Genomic DNA, 22,405 nt, shown 5'->3' on the forward strand with positions numbered 1-22,405 from the left:
CCTGCTTGGCTCACAGGGGACACAGTGTCCCCTGTCCCGTTTCACAGGAGCGACAAATGCCTATCCCCAACACCAGCAGTGCTCACAGATGCCCCACAGCTTGTGCAGGCAACAGCGTCGCAGGGCCGGCTGAGCCTGCAGTGGCTGCCGCCCCTGGAGCTGCCTGCAGAGTAGCTGGACTAACAGGTCCGCTAGGCCATGGAGAACAGCCATGACTGGAAGGCAAGGCCTGCCCAGGGTACCCCGAGCAGCGCTGACCCCTCCGCTGCTGACACACGGCAGGCGCGGGGTCGGGCCAAGCGGGACCCGCCCCTTGGTGCCAGCCCACAGCAGCCCTGCCTCCAGCTCGGCTCTGCCCCGCAGGTCCTGCAGGTTCCGCGAGCAGCGAGGAAAGAGGTCCTGGACCTGCGGCCAGGCTCCCGCTACCCCGCGCAGGTGCGGGCCCGGCCCAGCGGGCCGTGGTACCGGGGCAGCTGGAGCGCCGGGCCCAAACCCGTTGTGGTTGATGCCGTGGCCGATGCGGGTAAGGGGCAGGGCTGGAGGCTGCGGCCGCAGGAGCCACACGGCTGACGGCAAGAGGCGGACAGTGCTGGAAATGGGGAGGGGGGCACGGGGCAGGGGGCTGTGAGGGGCTCAGAGATGGTGGCTCTGGGAAAGGCTACAGTTCCGGCATTCCTCCTCCGATGCAGGCTGGCTCATCCCCAGTGTTACGGTGGTGCCGCTGCTCTTCTCAGCAGCGCTCCTGGGGCTGCGCTGCACCTTCCCCTCCCTCTACAGGTAAGGGCTGTGCCAGGGGCAGGCGGGGGGGTCCAGCACCAAGCCTGGGCACCTTGCATGGGGCATTAGGGCACCTCAAGTCTGAGGGTCAATTCGATGCCCCTTCCTGCGTAGCCAGCAACATGAAGCAGAAACTCTGGCCGCCCGTTCCTGAGCTGCACCGTGCTCTGGGCAGCTTCCTCCAGGAAAGCAGCAAGCACGGCCAGGTGAGTGGGTGGGCAGGGCGACTCAGCTGCTCCCGGGGGCAGCTCGAAGGGCAGCCCCTAACGCGTCCACTCCATGTCGCCCCAGGCCATGCCTTCGACAAGCAGCCGCCGGAGGAGACCGTCCTGCCCTGCCTGCTGGAGGTGCTGCCCGGCCCGCGGCGTGAGGCGGGCCCGCCGCCGGAGCACGCTGGGGGCTGCCTGTCCAGCACCGACATCGCCAACCAGTCCTACCTGCTCATGAGCGGCTGGGAGCCGCGGGCAGCCACGACCGCCCCCACCCCGCCATAAACTCCTGTTCCCCCCGAGCCCCGGCCTGGTTCCTCCTGCGCCGCCGCGCCCCTGGCCCGGATCGCCTCACCTTAGCAAGAACGCCCCGCCCTGGTCCCGCCCTGGTCCCGCCCTCGGTCCCGCCCGGTCCCGCCCTCGGTCCCGTCCCCGGTCCCGCCCCCTCACTTCACGAGCGGAGCGCTCCGCCCCGTCCCGCGGCTCAGCCAATCGCGTTGCGTCGCGCGGCCGTCGCCGGGCAGTGCGCGGCCGGTGGGTGTGAAGCGGCCAAGCGCGGCCCCGTCCGCCCGCCGTTTGAAATGCTGCGGGGCGGCCGAGCGGCGGCGGCGCCGCTGAGGTGAGCGTGCCACAGGGCCGGAGAGGCGGCCTGGAGGCGCAGTCCCGAGCGGGGAGGCTGTGGTGAGGCGGGCAGGGGAAGGGAGAATGTCGATTATCGGAGGGAGCCCCAAAGAGCGGCTGGAAGAGGTGCCGGCTGATCAAGGAGCCCCGAGGAGCGGAGGGAGGGCGTATCGGCTGACGGAGTGTCCCGAGGAGCAGCTGGGGAGAGTGGGGGTGTGCGTTGGCGGGGAGGAGCGGCCGGAGCGCTTGCACGGTCCGGTGGGGGGAGGCCGGCGGGCCTGTCGGAGTAGGCTCAGCCCGGCCGGTGGGCACGGCTAACCCCGCCCGCCCGCAGGACCACGGCGCAGTTCCTGTTGGAGGCGGACCTGCACGGGCTGCTGAAGCTGGACACGCTGATCCCGAACGCGCCGCCTGCGCGATGGCAGCGCAAGGCCAAGGAGAGCGGCCCCGGGCCCAGCCCCGTCGGCGTGTCGCCCGTGAAGCCGGCCAGTCGCTCCCACAGCTCCAGCAAGACGCCGTCCACCACAGCCGGTGAGCGCCGGCCACCGGCGGCCGAGGTTGAGTGTGGGAGCCTGGCCCAGGCTGCTTGTCCGTAGCCACGGGGCTCTGGGCTCCCTGCCACGCTGCCCTACCGGCTGCTGCTGAGGCAGGAGGAGGTGGGCTGTGCTCCTGACAGCCACCCACCTCCTTGCCAGCATGAGGGGCAGAGCTCTGAGCACTGGGGCTGGCGAGCTGCTGTTCGCCCAGCTGAGCCTTGCTGGCACAGCTGTATGCTAGGACGAGTGTGGGCAGGACTGTCAGCTGACAGCTTTACATCCTGTGAGCGTTTTTGTATCTTCCCCTTATCTCTGGACTCTGGAATTGTTGCACTAGACCCAAGGAGTTGCACCACACTGTCCCTAACCAACTTGGTGGCAGGGAGGAAAATATAAGTTAGTTGTGACTGTGTGGCATGAGACCTCAGAGTCCTACTTGTCTGGTGGGTGTGATGTGGAAGAGTGTTGGGTTTGCTCCTGTGAAAGCTCTAATACAGGCTGTTAAATAGCTGTAAGACAATATTTTCATACGTGAATGCAGGTAAATCTGGATCCAAAATTCAAAGCTACCCCACAAAGGCGGGGGGGATCGCTACATTCCCAAACGCAGCATTATGCAGATGGAGATGGCAAATTTCCTCCTAAGCAAAGAGAATGACCCTGCTGAGGATTCCCCTACCAAGAAGGTGAGCGTGTTGCTAAGTTACAATTACTTCAACAACCCGCTTCTCCTTCCTGCCCCTTTACAGAGCAGTGAACAGTAGGTTCTATCAAGGGGGCACACGGGACTGACAAGTCCCAGCCATCACTACTTGCAGCTCTGGGCTTCAGGAGCCTAGGATGAGACTGAAGCTGTAGAGACTGCCATGCACTCTAAGCCTATGCTGCTTCTGGTAGCAAAATTTAGCTTTTGACTAATGAGGCTTTAAAATGTAGCAGGCAACACAAACACAAAGCTGTGAGCCTATGCAAAGTGAAACTGCTGGTGGTAGCTATTCTAGGACAATGTCTGCACAGGGAACACTTCTGGAATGTTTTACACTGTCTTCTGAAATCTGTTTGTGAAGCATTTGGTCGCTTTGTGGCTGTGGCTTTTCGCACTGGCAATGACACTGAATTTGCCATTGTGTGAAAATGTGAGCAGGACGATGTATGAAAGTGTGAGGAAAAACTGCTTTGACCTGCCTCTGTGTGACTGACCCTTGCAGCACAGGCAAACATCTTCAGATTCTAAGAGAAGGGGACTTAGGTGTCTGTTTAAATTGCAGTGTGGGACTTGTTTAAATGCATTGCACTGAGGGTGATTTGTCTCTGTAGGAGCAACAGAAAGCCTGGGCAGTGAATCGGAATGGTTTTGATGTAGAAGAGGCAAAAATCCTCCACCTCAGAGGAAAACCACAGAATGCTCCAGAAGGTATGGTACAGGCTCTGTGTGAGCTGAATCAGCAGGAGAGATCAGGTCAGGGGAACAGCAACACAGAGGCTCTGTGTGTGGTCACAGGAGAAATCAACTGGTTTCTGAGAGCTGTACAGGCTGGAGTCTCCTTTCTTAAGGCTCCTGAGGTCGAGGGAGGGCATAACAGTTACAGTGAATTTATTTAGGAGAGTTGCTATGACTGCCAGTTGGTCACCTGTTAGAGGGCTTGCAAGGGTCTTCAGGGTGGAGAGAGAGACGAGAATCTTGACCTCATGTTCAGAAGATTTGATTTATTATTTTATGATATATATTACATTATTACTATACTAAAAGAAATAGAAGGAAAGTTCCCAGAAGCTAGCTAAGCTAAGAATAGAAAAAGAATGAATAAACAAAGGGCTGTGTCTCAGCAGAGAGCGAGACCCAGCTCTGCCTTGAGTGGTCAGTAAATCCAAACATCCACCCGAGACCAATCACACATCCACCTGTTGCATTCCCCAGCAGCAGATAACCATTGTTTACCTTTGGTTGCTGAGGCCACAGCTCCTCAGAAGGGGGAAAAATCCTAAAGAAAGGATTTTTATGAAAAGATGTGGGTGACATTTCACCTATACTGCAGGTTCCAAACCTTCATGAAGTCTGTAAGAGCATCAAACCCTCTGCTGTGCACTTTCTAGCTTAAACTGCAACTAAATATAATGGGATTCAAAAACCCAAGTGTTTGTCAAATTTGTTTCCATGAATGAGGAAATTGTAGCTCACCCCTGTTCAGCAGTTCATACTGCCCGTGATTTTAGTGCACTGCAGGCTTGTGAGTGTTTCTCTTAGGACTTTATTTTCACTCCAAGGGATTCCTAGTTGGGTGAGCAGCACTCAGCTGGGAGGAAACGAACTCAGGTTAACAAACCTGTTCCCCTGCACACAGGCTGTCAGAATAACCTGAAAGTGCTCTACAGTCAGAAAATGGCACCTGGATCCAGCAGGAAGAATAGCAGAAATATTCCCTCAAAGCCAGAACGGGTCATGGATGCACCAGAGATGTTCAACGACTACTGTAAGTAGACTGCAGGGTTGAGTGCTGGGCATCCAGAACATTCTGCACTGGATTGCTGTTCCTAGGACAGTGTAACTGGGCTGTCTGTATTATTTGGTGTACCCAGGCTAGCACAGCCCCCTTCTGGAGTGTCCCTGTGTGGCCTTAGCGGGACACTGGTCTAGGGCACGGTGTAGATGCCTTGGAGCAGGGTACCTGGCCCCAGCAGCTGGGCATAGTGACACTCAGAAGGCTGCCCCTCACCTGTACGTGTGTGTGTGCACATGTGCACCCACACCTGCTGCAGCAGCACGGGTGAAGGGCAGGGCTCTCTAGCCATCATGGTGTGACCTGCATTGCTCTTTCAAATTGTAGAACTGAATCTCATAGACTGGAGCTCCCAGAACTTCCTGGCAGTGGCTCTGGACAACACTGCTACACAGCGCTCTCATACCAGGACCTCAGTGCTGCCTCACCTGAGGATTTAGAGCTGCCTCCCGGCCTTTCCAGGCTAAGTGCAGGTGCTCAGGACTCTGAGGTTTCCTAGCTTCTTGGGAGAAGGTGTTTGCTTCATTTGGACTTCTTGGGGTTTCATTGGAGGTGCCAGGCACAGGCAAATTTCATCTCCACTGTGAGCTCTTCATTCTGCTTGTTCCCATGAAGCTCAAATGCCACCCTGAGCTCATCATTCCTCTGGTTCCCGTAGACCATCACAGCCCTTCCATGGCCTCTCCAGAGAGGAGCAGCTGCACATCTTCAGAGCTGCAGTTGCCGGCCCGCATCCCATCAGGGAGGGAAAGAGTTTCTACCCTTGCTTTCCAAGCAGGTCCTGGTTAATGACCCTTTAAAGTGTTTTCCTGCAGTGCTCTATCATGGGTAGATCTCAAGTGAGAATCAGGTAGAAAGGGTCAAGTCGCCTAGGAAGGGGGACCTTGAAAACAGAAAGACTCTCTGCCTGCTTTTCCTGTCCTTGGTGCAGATTTGGAGGGTGTTCTGGGCATTTTGCAGACAGCCTCTCTGTAGGGGTACAAGGGCAAGGTGGAAGATATTGCCTAATGAGTGGTCAGTGTTAGGTGCACTCTCCTCTTTCTTTGAATGAAGCCAAACTAGGACTCTGATAGGATATTGCAGATGTTTAAGACTGTCTGCCCTGCAAATCAAGCCGTGCCATTTGGCGCTGGCAGGGGCTATGTAGAAATCACGAGCGGGCCGGGGCTGCTGAGGAACGCGCCTCGAGCTGTTTGTTTTCCAGCATCAGTCTCATTACATGGTTATGACAATGGGAAGATGCCAGCAGCTCACATCCCAGGCAGCAGACAAAGAACTTAATGTTAAAACTTACTTTAAAAGTTTTTTGACCAATTACACAAAGTAAAAGCATATTGACAGTAGTTCTATCCAATCACTATAAGCACGGGTACCTTTGGTTAAAACAGTGCTTGTGTATTTCGAAGACAATACCTACTAGTAAGCCTTAAAACACAATGCACTGAGCTCCATTATTAAGCTTCAACATTCCCAATATCTTGCTAGATAAACTTTTCTGTAGCTTGGAGATTTATTCTAGACTAGCGTTAATACACAGACCATTGTTCTATTTGTCCTTGCTCTTCTGCAGTTTAAATAATTTTTCTGCTGACCTATCTCACGGCTGCTGCTTGGCTCTAATCACAGTTCTGCTGTATCTGAGACCTGCCTTTTGCAGCTTTCCCAAAACTCTCTAATTTTGTGGATTCCCTCAGAGGACTCAGTGTCAGAGCCTCTGGAGAAGCGTGGAGGGCAGGGCTCAGGCAGGCTGTGCCAGCGCAGGATTTGAACTCAAGGCACCAGGAAGCACCAAGGCTGCAGACAGGAACTCAACCCTTCTCATCTCCCTCCCTGCCAGAGGCAGGCTCAGAGCAGCCATCTGACCCCTCTCTAAACCAGTGGGGGCTCTGTCCTTACCAGGCTCCTCGGGCTCCTGGGGATTGTTCCCACAGCTCTCGGTGCCAGGCAAAGCTCCCTCTGCTGCAGCTCTGTCCACAGGCTCCCCTCCTGAAGACTCAGGGGCAACATTAATATTCCCCTTGAAAGAGAAACAGAAAGGAAGAAACCCTTCCCACCACTTACACAAAACACCTGGTCCAACAACTGCATGGCTCACACGCTTCATCCCTTGTTCCTAACAAGAACTCTGGGCCCCAAAGCCCTTCAACAGTCAGAAAAAATTGACTTCTCAAACACAGTCCAAAAGCTGTCAAAGCTGACAGTGACAGTGTTGAACATGGGGGTGACACTGAACACATGGAATGGCTGCTAAGGAAATCAGTTGCTGCTCTGTTCTGTAAGGTTGCATGTCTGACAGCACTAACATCAGTCCTCATGTCACTAATTGCAATGGAAGTAGCACTGTCTCCTTTCTTCAGCCAACACCCCAATCGGTGTAATGGTTTCAATGCCTCACCCAAGGCAAGTTGATGTAGAAATAAATTCAATGTACCTCATTTTGCAGGGCCCTAGGGTCTGAAATTGCTATTCCAGTTTTCTTGATAATGATGGGCAAATCTTTTTTCTCTGTGTTTTCTCTTGATGGCTTTTTTAACGATAGGTGCTATCACAGTGAGTTGTCTGATGCTACATGGGCCACTTTAATTTTTGAGGGAATGTCCTGCCAGGCTCTATCTCCACAAATGAGCCAATATTCTGCTGCTAATTGATGTGGGGACTCATCTAGGTCATCTACCCATCAGCAGTTTCACCCTTAGGGGGCACTGGGGTAGTACAATTGCACCACAAACTGGAGTATCTGTCCTCAGAATGATGGGGAGTAACATTCAACTGTGGATCTCCCTGGTACTGAAACTCAGCACAAAATTCCATCACCAATGAACCAAGAATTCCAATTCTTGAGGTTCAGAAGGTGCTTTAAGAAGATCAGGGGCCCAGTGATGTCAGCTGGTTATGGGATTGGTCTCGTTGGTAGCCTCACACCAATATTTGTCACGATTGGGTATTGGCTGCTCCTTGGCTGGCACAGGCACACCGACCAGACGGGTAGCAAAGGATTTGTCTGGGCTGAAATGGGTCAAACACACGGTGTCTGAGCCTGCTGACTTGGCTAAAGCAAGGCAAACATTCATTTTTGGTTGATCTACAGGCACGTATGCATGCAAAAGCAAGCAAGCAAAACCAACAAGTGCCAGTATATCATTTGATCAAGCTCCATGTTCCTGTTCAGCTGTTTTTTGGCAAAAGCTTCCCCATCTATTTCAGTTCTCAAGCAAATCTTTTAGCGCTTGTTTAGGGACTGGCCAACTACAGGACACTAAACTGTCCCTCTAACCTTCAATTTTTACAAATTTGGATATCTTAGAATTCTCTGGAACACAATGGACACCACGCTTTTGCTGAAAGAGCTCTATGATACAAACCATTTTCCCAGTCCAAAAATCAACATCAGACTCCAGAATTGTAGCTTTCACAGGTTGAACGTGGAACGCCTGGCATGCACCGTAGCTTCTCGTGCGGCTCACGTCTGCGTGCTCATTTCCCTGCTGGTGGAATTGTCGGTGTGCTCTTGTGTATGAGACAGTTTCACATCCTTCACCAGGACCCACTTAGGTCCAGCACCTGTGCAAATACAAGCATACCCTTTGCCCCAAGTGATTAGTGAAAATGGTCCTTCAGTTTGTCCTAACTCAAGGTTTCTGATCAAAACTGCAGGATTTTCTTTCAATTTTTCCTGTGTGCTGTTTGAAAAGTGCCTAAAAATTGGAGGATTAGTTCCTGCAAATGAGCTATTAAAAACAAAAAGACATATAAAGCTTTGCTCAACCTCATCTGGGGTGTTGCTTGGGCCACTCCCCGTTTTCTTGATGTAGAATGGTTTTAGAGTGTGGTGCGTCCTTTCAACAATTGCCTGACCTGTGTAGGAATAGGGAATTCCAAAATGTGGCGAACACCCCAGTCCATCAAAAATGTGGCCAATTTTTGAGCTGTGTATATGGGACCATTTGTCAGTTTTCATCTTGTGGGGGATCAGTTTGGCGAGCTCTGGGCCCAGTGACACTGACAAGGACAAAAGCAAAAGACGAAAGGCGCTCTCTCTTCCCAGGACCAAGTCCCACAGCTTTAATGGAGAACAGCTCCAGGAGAGAAAGGGAGTGTCCAGGAAAGGAAAGAGGATGTCCAGGGGAGGCAAGAGAGTGTCCTCCTCGTGGCAGGAGACTGTAAATGCTCGGAGAGGGGGGCAGTAGAAATGAACTGCCATAGTTCAGCATAATAAATCACCACACTGTAGTCTTCTGCATAAATTGCTGCACTTGTTGCAAACAAAATCCTGAAATCTCCCCAAACACAACTGTGCAGTCCCAAATGACCACAATGTGTGAGAAAAATCATTCAACCCCCCTGTATACCCAAGCACCAGGTGTCACAGGGAGCACCAATCCCTGCAACTAGAAAGTCCACACACACAGGCTCACCGGGAAGGGAGCATCTCTTTATGAGGGGACAGAGAGCTCACTCTTCTCAACACGACACACACCATACACCACATTGGCATCCACCCACATCATCTTCCTCAAACATTCACACACTGAAAACACAACCACAATTACAACACACAGGAAAAACAGCAGCAGTAAAACAGGATTTGCTCAATTCACCCCCAGAATTGCTAGCAGGTCCTTATTGACACAGCAAATCCTTTCTGCCATCAGCCAGACCCAAGCCCAAACTGCACAGGCGTACGTTGTGCACAGGACATCTCTGTGTGACTTGTGAACAGCCCTTCCCCTGCATACGCCTTAGGGTTACTTTATACAGAGTTAAACGTTCCTTTCTCCACAGTGCCAGCAGTCTTGTCTGTCCCCCACGAGGAGCAGCCAAGAGCGGAGGTGCCTCCAGGAAAGGAATGTCCTGGCAGCGCCCAGAGACGTCCAGAGCCCGGATGTTCTTGCTGGAGCAGGGAAGCGTTCCTGCCGCGGTCAGCAAATGAGGTGTGGAATAGAACTCCCCACAGTTAAAGGTAGAAAGTGGTGTGTTTATTACAGCCAGGCACAGGAGGAGTTGTCTCCTAAAGACATGTGTGAAGAATCACTGGCTCTCTCTCTCATCTCTACTCATCTAAAATATCTGACACATTCATATAAATCCCAAAAAACCTGACACATATTCATTAGATAACACTGCCTACCCTCCTTTGAATTAAAATGTATTATAATTGAGTCCAAAGTTCCTTCGCATTTCTGCAGTCTTTCACTTCAAATGGGTTGGTGGGTTTTAAAGTGGGGAATGGTCTCCTTCTGATGAAGGCCAAGACGTCTTCCTCAATTTGACCTCTTTCCTTATGATCTGTTGGCAGGCTTTCACACCCCTTGGCTATAGTTGTGGTTTCGGGGCCCAGGTGCAGGCTACGGTCCTCTTCTTTGTCACAAAGAAATCCGCATCCCATCCCGCTTCTTTAAACATAGTAAAGACAGGCAAGTGATATATTACCCTAGCCTTAACTACCTTATCTGATAAAAATTAACTATCCCTTATTATTTCTACTCTTCTTGCTATGCTCTTTCCCCCTAACTAAATCTTGCTAAAATTTTAACTCTTCCAGTTCTTTTAAATCCTGGATTCATGGCCTCATCTCACACACCAGCCATGTGTGAGCCGATGCTGTAACTGGGAAATTCCACTCCTGAGCAGGAGATCCCAGGCCTGGTTCTGAGCTGGAAGGGTGAGAAGGATGAGATGCACGTGGTTTTGCTCCAGGGGATGTCCTGAAAGTGCACTGCCTACCTGCCCCTGCTGCCGAGCACCACGCTCCACCTCCTTCTCCCGCTCAGCAGATTTTTAGGAATCCAGGGCTTGGTATGTATTATTTGCTACTGCAACAAATGGAATGAATTTGCTTTGCAAGCCCAGTTTTGTCCTGGGTTATTTTCTGCATGGGTCTCCTCCTGAACCTGGGACAATGACCAGTAGGGCCCTACAGGACACTCCTCTTGTCAGTAAATTCGGAGAAGTGATTTAAGTATCAAGAAGTCAATAAGTATCAATCAGTAAATCAAATAATTTGGGGGAATATTTAGCCTGTGAGTTTCAGCAAAGTATTGAATATGTCTTAGATCCATGGATACAAACTAGTAAGTGAGATTGCTGGGTGTGCACGTGTTAGGGAAGTGATTCCCCACACACCCAGTGCTGAGATCAAGGATTGCCTCTCTTCTAACCCTGAGCTGGCAGCAGGAATTGGGCCCTGCTTGGTAACGTTCATTTTGAAGACTTCTGTTGAGCAGGTAAGAATGGTCAAAATTAAATCTTTTCCAGCTGTTTTCCTTTGGTTTACCAGTTTGAGGGTTAAAATTGTGTGCTGCAGGTGTCCAGGGTGTGTGCAGAGCAGTGCAGCCCCAGACACCACTTGGCTTGCCCACAGGTTGTCATGCCTTGCTGCCAGGTGTGCCCAGCTGTGGCAGGAGAAGGAGCCCGCAGCGCAGTGGGCACCGTGCCCTGCCCAGCCGGGGCTCTCTGGCACAGAGCAGCAGCAGCGCCAGCGCCGTTCAACCCGCTCCTGCCTTGGCTTCCCCTGGCACACAGAAGCCTCTGGAAATCAGCACCGCCAGCGGCATTCCCAGCTGGGAGCAGCTGCTGCTGGCGGGCAGATGCTGCCAGTTCGACTGCTGCCAAAGGGGAAGAGAGGCAGAGATGTACCCGCACCGGAGCCCTGGGCATGTCCAATAAAGGTGCAAATATGTGGGGAGATTTGTTAGGAAACATTTCAGCTGTGATGCCAACAGTGGCTTCTCTCCTGGTTCTGTGTGTTCTGGACAAGTAATGCAATGGTTGGGTCTGACAATTAAGAAGCAGATGTTATGTGGATGTTCAAATGAGTAGTGATTATATTGTAATATATCCTCCCATAGTCCTCTTTCCCGTCCCCCTTGTAACAGCCTGGGTAGTCAGGGCATTTGGGGAGGGCTGGCTTGTGACCAGCAGGCAGCGTGTAACAACACCTGACCTCCAGTCGGGATGCAGGAAAGTAATCTCCACCAATGGGCAGCAGAGAAAGAGTTGACTGACAAAACTTTTGGAGGGGCTGAGGGTATAAAAGGCAGAGCATCCTTTTTGTAGATGAGCACATGGCTGCTAATCACAGAGACTCCCAATGATGCGACTTTTCCTTATTCAGTCCTTTGTTAAGGTTTACTAAACCTTTAAAATTTTAAAAGTGAGAGTCATTTCTCACACGTGCAATGCTGTGGGCCATTGTCTTGGTCTGGTTTCCTTTGCTTGTGTCCCATCTGAGTGCTCAGTTGGGGTACAGGCTGTAGGTGCTTGGGGCAATCCTGGAGTTCCTCTTGGATCCTCTGAACAACAGGGTTTGGCCCATGAGGGGAATTTTTGCTGCTTTGTGACAGATGAGAATTTCCCAGGCTCTTTTGTGTTTTCTGTAGGGAAGGTTGGTTATTGCTTTGCATAAACTCACAGACCAACACAGAGCTATCCCTTTGTGATGTCAGGGCATGGTTGCCCCATCGTCATAGTGGCATCAGAAGGTTGCATTGTTGCACGGAAGGCCTGAGTGTCAGAGCAGCCCTAGGCCTTGCTCAGATCAGGAGAACCTTCCTGGTCAAAGCATCTGTCAGTAGGCAGCTGCCCACTGACAAGAGGCTTGTTTTTTTAGCGTTTAGAAAAATTGCAGAAATGCCAATAATTAACCATCTGGCCACTGCAGCTTTTGCTGCATATGGCATTACTTATTCCATTTATTATTTCACGAATTTTGCACGTAAGTAGAGGTTTCCCTTCTGCTTTGTTAGGGTGTAAAGTAACCTGGCTTTTGTATGTCTTCCTGCTCTTTGTTGGGGGCTGAGTTTCTGATTTTGAAACAGAAAGAGCATTAGGATGCCTCTGCTTTGGTAAAGCTCCTGTCAAGAGGTTCAGCTAAAAGGGGGTGTCTGTAGCCACAGGGGCAGCATTTGCAGGGGAACCTGCAGGGCTTCCGTTCCCTGCACGGGAGAGTCTGTGGCAGCAGAGTCTGTCATTTCCTCAGGTTGCTGGGAGAAGCAAGACACCTTTGAAAATGTAGACTGGCAGACGTTCTTTAAGGCTTTCCAAAAACTCTGCAGTTGTTCCCAGAATTCAGAGAAAGCTTCTTTCTTTTTAAATTCTGTCATGAAAGTATTTGACTAACTTGATCTTTTACTAAATGCTAAAATAGTTGTTCCCTTTGAAAGGAAGTGCTGCTGTGCTTTTCCACAATAGAACTGCGGCACCTCTGGGGGATTTTGGGGAAGCTTTTCTGGGCAACTATTTCCTGCAAGTTAATCAGAATTAGTGCATGACACTGAGTGAAAAAAAAAAAAGAGTACCTGAAGGAGAAGATTTCAGAAGCTGTCTTATGTGTTTGGTAGAACAGGAGCATTAAGTGTTAAAAACACTTTGCATTTGCTTGATCATATTTGTATTCATTTCCTGGCTAAACTGGCTGCAGTGTAGGCACAACCAAGAATATTGTCCTGATCTCTTGCTGGCTGTGTGAATGAGATGTGTCTCCTGGAGGGATGTTGTGAAATGGGAAATCATCTCTGTTTGGGTTGACTTTTCTGTTGGATTCAGCAGCCCAGGCAGTTTTCTCACACCATCTGGTTCATTTTCCCTTCCCACTACAGGTCACCTGAAGTGTGTATTCAGCAGCACTGAAGATCCTGAGGTGAGTGAGAAAGGAACATTTCATGTTCCTGGTGTTTAGGAATTGTAGAGGAAGATGTGAGCTTGGCCAGTAGCAGTAGACTGAAGAGGGCCAGCTAGGAAGGCCGAAAGAAAAACCATATTCATGCCTGTAACAAAAATAATAAAGGCAGAGATAGATATTTTTAAATTTCCTTCTCAGAGTTTGAAGAACTAAAAACCTAGTTTTGAAAAGAGAAAAATGCTTGCAGACAGCAGATAGGGAAAATTTAATTAAGAGCAATTTCCTGTACAGTTGAATTAGATCACTTTAATTTAAAGAGAGGGACTTAGAATCCTATTCCTATCAAACTTTATGATATCCACTTGGAACATGAGGTGGTAGCACAGGAAGGCCATCTTGCAATGGTGCCTCTGTATCTGAAGTGCAATGGGCACCTTTGTGGCTGGGGAGCTGCGTGGGCCCAAAGGACGCAGGGCTGGCGGCCGTGAGCAGCTGGAGATGAGGCAGCGTGGGGCCAGGGGGCCCAGAAGGCCAAGGGCACGGTGGCTGTGCCAGCAGCAGTGGGGCAGCAGGAGCAGGGCAGGGAGCGTGGCCCTGTGCTGGGCAGCGCTGCGGCCACAGCTGGAGTGCTGTGTGCAGCTGTGGGCCCTGGGAAGCAGAAAGTCATGGAGGGGCTGCAGCGTGGGCACAGAGGGACAGGGGAGCTGGGCAGGGGGTGCAGCACAAGGCCAGGGAGGAGGGGCTGAGGGAGCTTTAGCCTGGACAATGGGGGCTCATGAGGGACCTTCAGGCAGACTTCCATAGATCCCTGCCTTGGATCCATAGAGCCAATGCTCAGCACGAGGGCTGTTTCCCTGCCAAACATCCCTTCACTGCATCCAAGTGCTTTAGATACTGGTGTGGGTAACACTTTCATATTTTGTTTGTTGATTTGTTTGTTTGCTAGAAGGAGAAGCCTTGTGCAATTTCTCCTTCTCCAGGGAGCTTTTTCTGAATCTCTCCTGGCCTTTTCCAGCCATGGCAGAAACTTTCAGGTTAACGGCTCCCGTGTCTTTTGGCTGCCCAGGGAATCAATGTGTGTTGTGTTTGGGAACTGAGTAGGAAATCAATGCCCTTGCATTCCAGCTGGTGCTCAGAGATTAGAGGAGCTGGGAGGGGCTGGGCTGCATTTCTGATTCCAGCCACTTTAGCACCATCAGTGTGGGCGAGTCCAAGAGAAGAACTTGCCCGAGCACAGATGCACAAAGGGAGCCGTTCCCAGTGCAATGCTCTGGGTCTGATTGCATTCCATAAGGACCTACATGCTCCAGATTCCCCAAGAGTGTGGGTTACTGAAGCAACAGGAGAGCAAGTTCAGGATGGCTGCTGGTTGGGGCACTGCTGCCGAGTGCTGATGTGTGTAGCGACAGAAAGGACAGGATTGATTCAGGGTGACCCCCACGTGGCGAAAAATGTGCTTTCACTCTATGATTTACAAGTTTAAACAAATGCTTTATTAAGCTATGTTATATTACACTGGTATTATATTAAAACTATACTAAAGAGATATTATACTAAAAACATATGAAAGAAAAACTCGTGACTGTCTCCACACAGCCTTTTATCTAATTATCTAATCAGTCTAGACAACTATCACTAAAATCCAATTAACAAATCACTTTCAGTAAACAATCACTATAACACATTCTTCATGTACTAAAAAACAAGAACAGCAAGGAGAGATAATAATTGTTTTCTCTCCTTCTATGAGTTTCTCACTACCTTCCCTTAAAAAAAACCTAGGAGAGAGAATTATATCTCTCTCCATTCAAAGAATGTAAATACTAGAGCACAGTAAAGAGAGATGATAAAAGTGAGATCTGTCTATCTATCTATTTTAATCTTCCTGGCTCTGCTCCAAAGCAGTGGAAGATGCAAAGCTCACCTAAAGGCATCCCTTCAGGAGAGAAGTAGAGACAAGTTCCATTGACTGATCCTGAGCAGGCAGAGATGTTTCCCCCTCCAGAGATGGTTGCTTTTTCCCGTCATGTTTTCCTACTCCAGCCTTTTCTGACCTGAAGCCTTCATTTGTCCTTTAAATTTTTGCATGTCTTAAGGGAGTGGAACTATCCCATGCTGTAGCTGGGGTCTGGTGACTCTGGTCATACATGCCATGCCATACATGACACATGGTTTCCTTCACTGGCATCCCCAGGGCTGTGTAAGTGCATTCGTTAATGGGGCCTTATGAGAAACTCTGTTACTGCTGGTCAGAATTCTCCGTTGACAAAAGAGGGAGAAGAAACACCTTGGTCCTCCTCCACATACTGAGGTGGCCATAGAGGTTCTCTGACTTCCATCAGAGATCTTTGCATGCATCCTTATCTCCTGAATGACCCGGTTTTCTAACAAGAGTGTGGATGTCAGGAAGGAGGAATGCTGGTGCGGGCCTGAAGAGAAGGTGAACTCCAGAAGTGTCTCTCACAAGGAGTGAGCTCACCCAGGAAGCCCCTGCAGAGCCAGGATGGAGCTGTGGGACAGGGCGGGGAGTCAGTCACTACTGAAAGACAAACAGGACACGGCAGAAGCAGAGGGAGGCCCTCACCAGACCCTTGAGAAATGCCACCCCTTCCCTGTCAGCTGCCTGAGAGGCGGCTGGAGCTTCAGTCCCAGATGGCCCCTGATTGTAGGGCCAGGGTCACTTTGGAATCTGTGCCTCCCCTCGGGCAGAGAACGACCCAGGAGAGCAGCAGCACAGTGCTTTGGGAACGTGTGAGCCCAGCAGTCTGTGAGTCTTGGCCCACAAAGGGCGTATGGGAAGTTGAAACCCATCTTCTCTTGCTTTCTGTGCAGGTGCTTCTAGAGAAAGAGCAGGAGCACACGGCCTCATCTGAGCTGCCATGCCAGACTCAGGGAGAGCTGTTCCCTGCCCGAGGGCAGGAAGTGCAGCTCAGGCAGCAGGTGGAAGAGCCACAGGAGAATGGCCAGGTAAGCCTGACTGGCCAGGGCACAGAGGGAAGGGCAGAGAGAGGGGCATAAACCAGAGCTCTTGGCACTGAGGAGGCCAGGAGTCCCACGGGCAATGGAGGCACAGAGCCTTGCAATCTGCAGAGATCAGCCCTGGGACAGGAGGTTTGCAATGGAGGCAGATGTGGGGAGGGAAGCAGAAAGAAGGGGCTGAATAAATGTGATTTTGAGGCTGCAAGAGGAAAAAAACTGAGCCTGATGGCAGCTCTCAGTCCCTTGCTCTGCTTTTGTGTGTACAGAACATCAAGGCAGAGCCACAAGCAGAGCTGCCCGAAGCTCAGAGTGACATCATGGCAGTGAAGAGAAAGAACAAGGAAGACATGGGAAGAATTCAAGAGGAGAATCTCCACCAGCAGAGGGGCGATCAACAAAACCAGGTGAGTGAAAGAGTGGCAGCCACTCCACTCATGAAATGTCCTCTCTTTTGTTTATTAGAGAACATGAAGGAACAGCTGGATGCAGAGCTTCAGACAGCTCACAGTATGATCAAGGCAAGGCATAAGCGGCTGGAGGAAGAAATGAAAATCATCAGAGAGAAACTTAATCGCTTCCGTCAGTCTCTGCAAAACCAAGTGAGTGAAAGAGGGATGCAGCCACTGCAGTCACCAATCTGGTGGTTTCTGCCCTTCTTGCCTTTCCAGTGCAGAGCAGCAGGGAGTGGGGCCATGCCTCTGAGTGCCATGCTGCTGTAGTGTGTGTATCACAGTCCCTCTGAAGGACATTTCCTGGTGTGCTGAATCTCAACTGCTGCCCTGGACAGTGAAACTTGTCCTTTGGCCTTTTGGCCAGCAGTCATCCAAATTGATTCCTGCTGGCCAGTTCCTGCTCTCCTTTTTTCTTGAGGTGTTTTTACAGTGGAACTTGGTGACCCAGGATGGAGGATTGAAACAAGCTGTTGTATCCCCTGTCAATCTGTTCTTTGCCTTTCCTCACAGTCGATGACTCCTGGCCGACAGGGACAAGCTGTAGTGTCTGACTGCTTTGTTCTGTTTGACTTGAGGTGCAAGTGTTGACATCTCACCGGGCAGCCTGCGAAGACTTGCAGGGAATGTGTGGCAATGAAGGAGCCCAAGTTAGGAGTGAGGCACAGGAACAGTGCCCACCAGAAATGCTCCAGGTCCAGCACATCATGGGCTCTGAACCTGCTGCTGCAGCAGCATCACCTGGAGGAAGCCCTTCTGTGAAACCTGGGAACTCAGGCTCGGGCACATCCCGGGAACAGGAGACTGAGGAGGAGTACCTGGAGCTGCTGGGTACGTCTGGGGTGTTTCTTATCTGAGGGACAGTGTGTTGTGTGCAGGTGTCAGCAGAGCTGTACCAAATGCTCCTCCTGAGCTCGGTGTCACAGGGCCATTTAGGACTCCCCAGAGGCAGTGCTGTGCTCCGGGGCAGCGAGAGAGCTCTGGGTGTTCCTGCTGCCTCTGAGGGCACCTGGCACTGGCTTGGGTTTGCCTGAGCTTCCCTCTCTGCTAAAGGCTGAAGCAGGGATTGTTCTTGGATCAGCAGAAGGCTGTGACCTAGCAAATGATCTAGGCAAGTCCTGTGTGCCAGTGGCCAAACTGAACAGAATTTTTAGCTTCCTAAATTCTCCTTAGACTCCTGACTTCCAACCAGTCATCACAGCAAAAAAACTTCACAGAAATAGACTGACTTTGGAGATTTGTCTTTTTGGTTGGGGATTTTTTTTTTTTTAGGGGGTGGGGTAGGATTGCTTTTCTGTTGTTCATTTTTGGTGGGGGTTTTTTGTTGTGTTTTTCTCCATCCTGAAGGAGCCCTTCTACCCCACGTTTTACTGATGTCATTTTTATGACTGTTCCTGTTACCACTACTACATCTGCAGTTTATTTTCATGAGAATGCTATATTTTTGTCAAGAAGAGAATGCTATCTTTTTGTCAATAAGAACTACTTTGAAAGAACATCAGGTTACAGGACAAGTAGAGAGCACAAGGTGTTTTCCATGTGCCCCCAAGGAAAAAACAGAGACTTTGATAACAAACTTTATTTAATCTTCTAGTTTTATGCTTATCAAGATGTGTCCAGGAGACACATCCAAGTGGTGTGATCAGATAAAACTGTACTGCAGGCATTTCTCAGGAGAGAGCCTCCAGCCCAGCCATGGTATATCCCTCAGATCCATGGCACTTTTCCATACCTGATTCCCACTCTTTCCCATGACTCTTAGAATCCTACCCATTGGCCCAGGCCCTGCTCAGATCAGTCTCTAGGAAAACACATCAAGCCCTTTGTGATTCTGCGGCACAACCCAATGAATCTGCTTCTTGCCCGTAACAGCTGCCAGTGCTGTGCTCTCAGATAAGAGACCTGGTGGGGCTGAGACCAGAGCCCAGTGGATTCTGTGTCTGCCATCACCTGTTGGGACAAAAAGGGCACTGATCTGTGCCTGGGTGTGGCTGATCTCAAAGCCCATCCTGTTGTGTCCTGAATGGGGGCAACAGCTTGTCTGGGGCTCAGGCTCACTCTGGCTTCTTCCCATCAGTGCCTGTCAGTGCTCATGCTTGGGCTTTGCCAGCCTTGTGGTCGCTGCCCTGTCCCTGAGGGCTGGAGGGACTGCAGAGGCTGGAGCCTTCCTTAGCTGGGAGAGGGGCAGCTTTGAGCTCAGCCTGCTCACAAACAGGTCAGGGTCCTGATGCTGAAAGCCCCGTCAGGATCGGTTACAGCTGGAGCTGCTCTGGTTTACAAATGGGACGGCATTCCTTTGGCAAACTGCTGAAAGGTGGGGAAGATGACCTCCTCTCCTGGGATTGTATGTCCCTGTGCTTTGTTTCCTGTCAAGAGAACTCTTCAAAGGACTGTACAAATCAGTCTCTGTGCTGGCCACCTGTGCTGCAGGGCTGTCTGCCTGGTTGTGGTTGTTGTTACCCAGCCGACCACAAAGGGCTCAGTGTTCCAGGCGCTGGGGCTGCCTTTTGTATCTCCTGGAAGCTGGGATCTCTGCTTTAAAGTCAGCATCTTGCATTTTGTTTCCCTCAGGGAGAATGGTGAACACCACTGAAAATCCCCTGATGAAATACACGCATCTGAATTTTATTGGCAGCGGGTGAGTCCAACAGCAGTTACTCCTGCACAGCCGTGGGCCAGGTGTTTTTGGGGTGGAATGTCTATCCAGCGTGAAGTCAGGCCAGCTGCAAAGATGATCACATGCTGGGGATAGATTGTCCCATCTCTCAATGCTGCTCAGAATTTGTGAGTGGGCTCAGAAGGCATTGTCAGAGATGCCTTGCTACCGAGGTCTTGCCTGCATCAAGGAACAGGACCTGGAAGGTCTCCTTGTCTCTCAAGTGTGGGACAGCTCTGTGTTAATTTCTTTAGCATTTTGTGTATGTCTCAAAATCATACTGGCACACTAATGAAAAGAGAAGAAACTTGCTTGCCTGAAAGAGCAACCTATGCCCTATCAAAGCTGTGAGATAACAGTTCCCAGGAACAATTCTTTCCCCTGGTTTGAAGAGGGAAACACTCTGTGGTCAGGATAGGAACCACACTGTTTAGACAGTGAAACCCAAGAGGAAAGACTAACCTCCCTTTAGAAATTGGACCCCAGTGCTTCAGGAACAGGCCCAGTGCCCATGCACTTGAGAGGAAAATGCATCATCTCCCTCCTGGCAGAGCCCTCCTGCATCCTGCAGGTTTTGACACTTCCAGCAGAGATCTCCTGTGTGGGCTGGCTTTCACTGCAAGATCTAAACAGCTTCTCCTTTCTCTGCTTCTGTTTTGTTTCTAGGACTTTTGGAGATGTTTACAGAGCACTCGACAGTGCCACAGGAGGAGAGGTAAATGTCAACAGCCCCTGCAGGCTCTGCTGCACTCGAGGGCTTTCCCCTCTGGTGTGAGCTGTGGCTGGAGCTTTGGGCAGAGCTGTGCTGAAAAGGCACAAGAAGCACAGACTGGTGCCAGCCCACAGAACACATTTGGGACTTTGTCCTCCTCAGCTGCCAGAAGGAAGGCACGGAGGGCAGCGGTTCCTTTCAGAGAAGGACGCGCTCACTCGCTCTCCATTGCTAAAACAAAGGTGGTGCCTGCGAGCACCTCACTGCTCTTTGGGGCTGCAGCTTCAGAGTCCTGAATTCTCATTTCTGGCTGCCAGCAAATCCATCTGAAAGTTACTGGTAGTTCCTTAGCCACCTGCAGTGCTGCACTTGGGAACTGCACGTAGGGAGAGATCTGCAAGGCGTCCCTGAAAGCCCTAAGCCCTGCCCATATCACAAGATGTACCCACAGAGTATTAAGGCATGGATTCCTTCTTCTGAGTCCCAAACAAAGCAGCAGAGAGTGTTGTCAGAGGTTTGTGGGTGATAACTGAGACACTGCTGTTACCAAGTGGTCAAGGCAAAATGCCAGTGGCCCCACGTGCCCTGTAACTGGCTCCCAAGGGAGCAGAGAAATGGGCTGTTGGAATGTCAGTTCCTGATTACTGCAGTGCCTAATCACAAGGCAGTTTGGCACAGCTCAGCTGTGTCATTGCAAAATCACTCGCTCCACGTGCCTTGTGGTCTCGTGCCACCAACCTCTCAAGTTACTGATTTTCAATGTCATTTTAGGTGGCAATAAAAAAAATAAATCTTCAAGGAGTGAGGAGGAAGGAGCTAACCTTTAATGAAATAATGATCATGAAGAGGTATAGGAGTCCCAATGTTGTGAATTATTTAGACAGGTGAGAGGTCATGGTCTTATCCCATGGATGTGTGTTTACATAAAGCAAACATGAGAGGTTCAAAACCCACTTTGGTCAGTGGCAGCAAGTAAAGCTGTTAATTTTTATTTATTCATATTTCTCTCCTCATCTCCAATGGATGAGAAGAGAGTGCATCTTGTCTGCATGAGTCTTCCCTGGCACACCTAGTTTGATAATTACTCCAAAATTATTCAAAACCTGGATCAGCTGTATCTTCCCAACTCAATAGCCTCAAAGTTCACTGCCTCCACATTTATTTGGGATTGATTTTTTAAAGTTTCTTAAGTGCAGATGAACCATCCTAAAGTGGATTTCCCTTGGATTGTTGCCCCTCTTTGCCATTGCTATGCATGCCAGGAAGACTAGGTGCTTATTTCCAGAAACACCATGCCTGACATGTTTTTATCTGGGCTGTTTCTAACTGCACTTTTCATTTGCTGCCCATCTAAGACATCTCCTTTTTCACAGATGTGTCTTTCTCTTTGAGACTGCACAGATTGCAAATAATGCACAGCCAAGAGGGAATGTCTATTCCTTTGATTCTGTCCTTGTCACAAAGGCATCTGGAAATAAGAAACCTGGAAGCAAAAAATCAACGTAGCCATGTATGTCCATCTCTACCCCCTTGTTTCCTTCTTTCAGCTACCTTCTGGGCGAGGAACTCTTGCTGGTTATAGAGTACATGGATGGAGGTGTCCTGAGCGACATCGTCAGCCAGACCTGCCTGTCTGAAGATGAGATGGCAGCCATCAGTCGGGAGGTCAGCAATCCCAGCTGTGTTTCCAAGGGCTTGGGCAGGATTGTCTGGGAAACAGGGGCTCAGAACAGGAGAGGTTTCCTGTGCCGAGCTTTGTTTCTGTGTTGCTGGATTGCTATGGGCAAGTAAAAGCATCTCAAGTGAAAGGCCTGCCAGTGCCCCTGCACTCCCTGTACTCAGTGCCAGTACTCTTATCTCCTGCTGTTGTATTCTCGCTCTGTCTCTTGTATTTGTATTTGCTGTTCTCCACCTTGCCTCTCTACATGTTTGCCTGGGGTCTGTCTTCACTGCATTCCTTGCCTGTAAAAGCAAAGGTGCTGGTGGCAGGATTTGAAACAGACAGCAAAGAAAGAAAAGAGAGACTCGTTTCTCTCAGTGCTCAGCTAAAAAGGATAGGAGTGCAGCTAGAATGCTCTTTGCTTCTGAGCACATGCGCTGCAGCAGGAGTCATCCTGGCTGGTTGGCAGGGGACAGCCTACAACAGCAGGTGCTGTTGCTCTTTCAAAAGCTGATGTGCCTTTCCTCAGAAAGGTCCTGCTCTGCAAGTGTTGGAGCAGCAAGCTCTTCCTCTCAGCGGCCATTACTCCCCATTCCCCTGGAGAGGGAATCTTTTAGATTCTTTGTTTCCTTTCTTGTGTGATGAAATTACATCACTCATTTTTGCCCTTCTGTTTCTGTTTTCTTGC

This window comes from Ammospiza caudacuta, chromosome 10, assembly GCF_027887145.1.
Source record: "Ammospiza caudacuta isolate bAmmCau1 chromosome 10, bAmmCau1.pri, whole genome shotgun sequence".
Taxonomy (NCBI): domain Eukaryota; kingdom Metazoa; phylum Chordata; class Aves; order Passeriformes; family Passerellidae; genus Ammospiza; species Ammospiza caudacuta.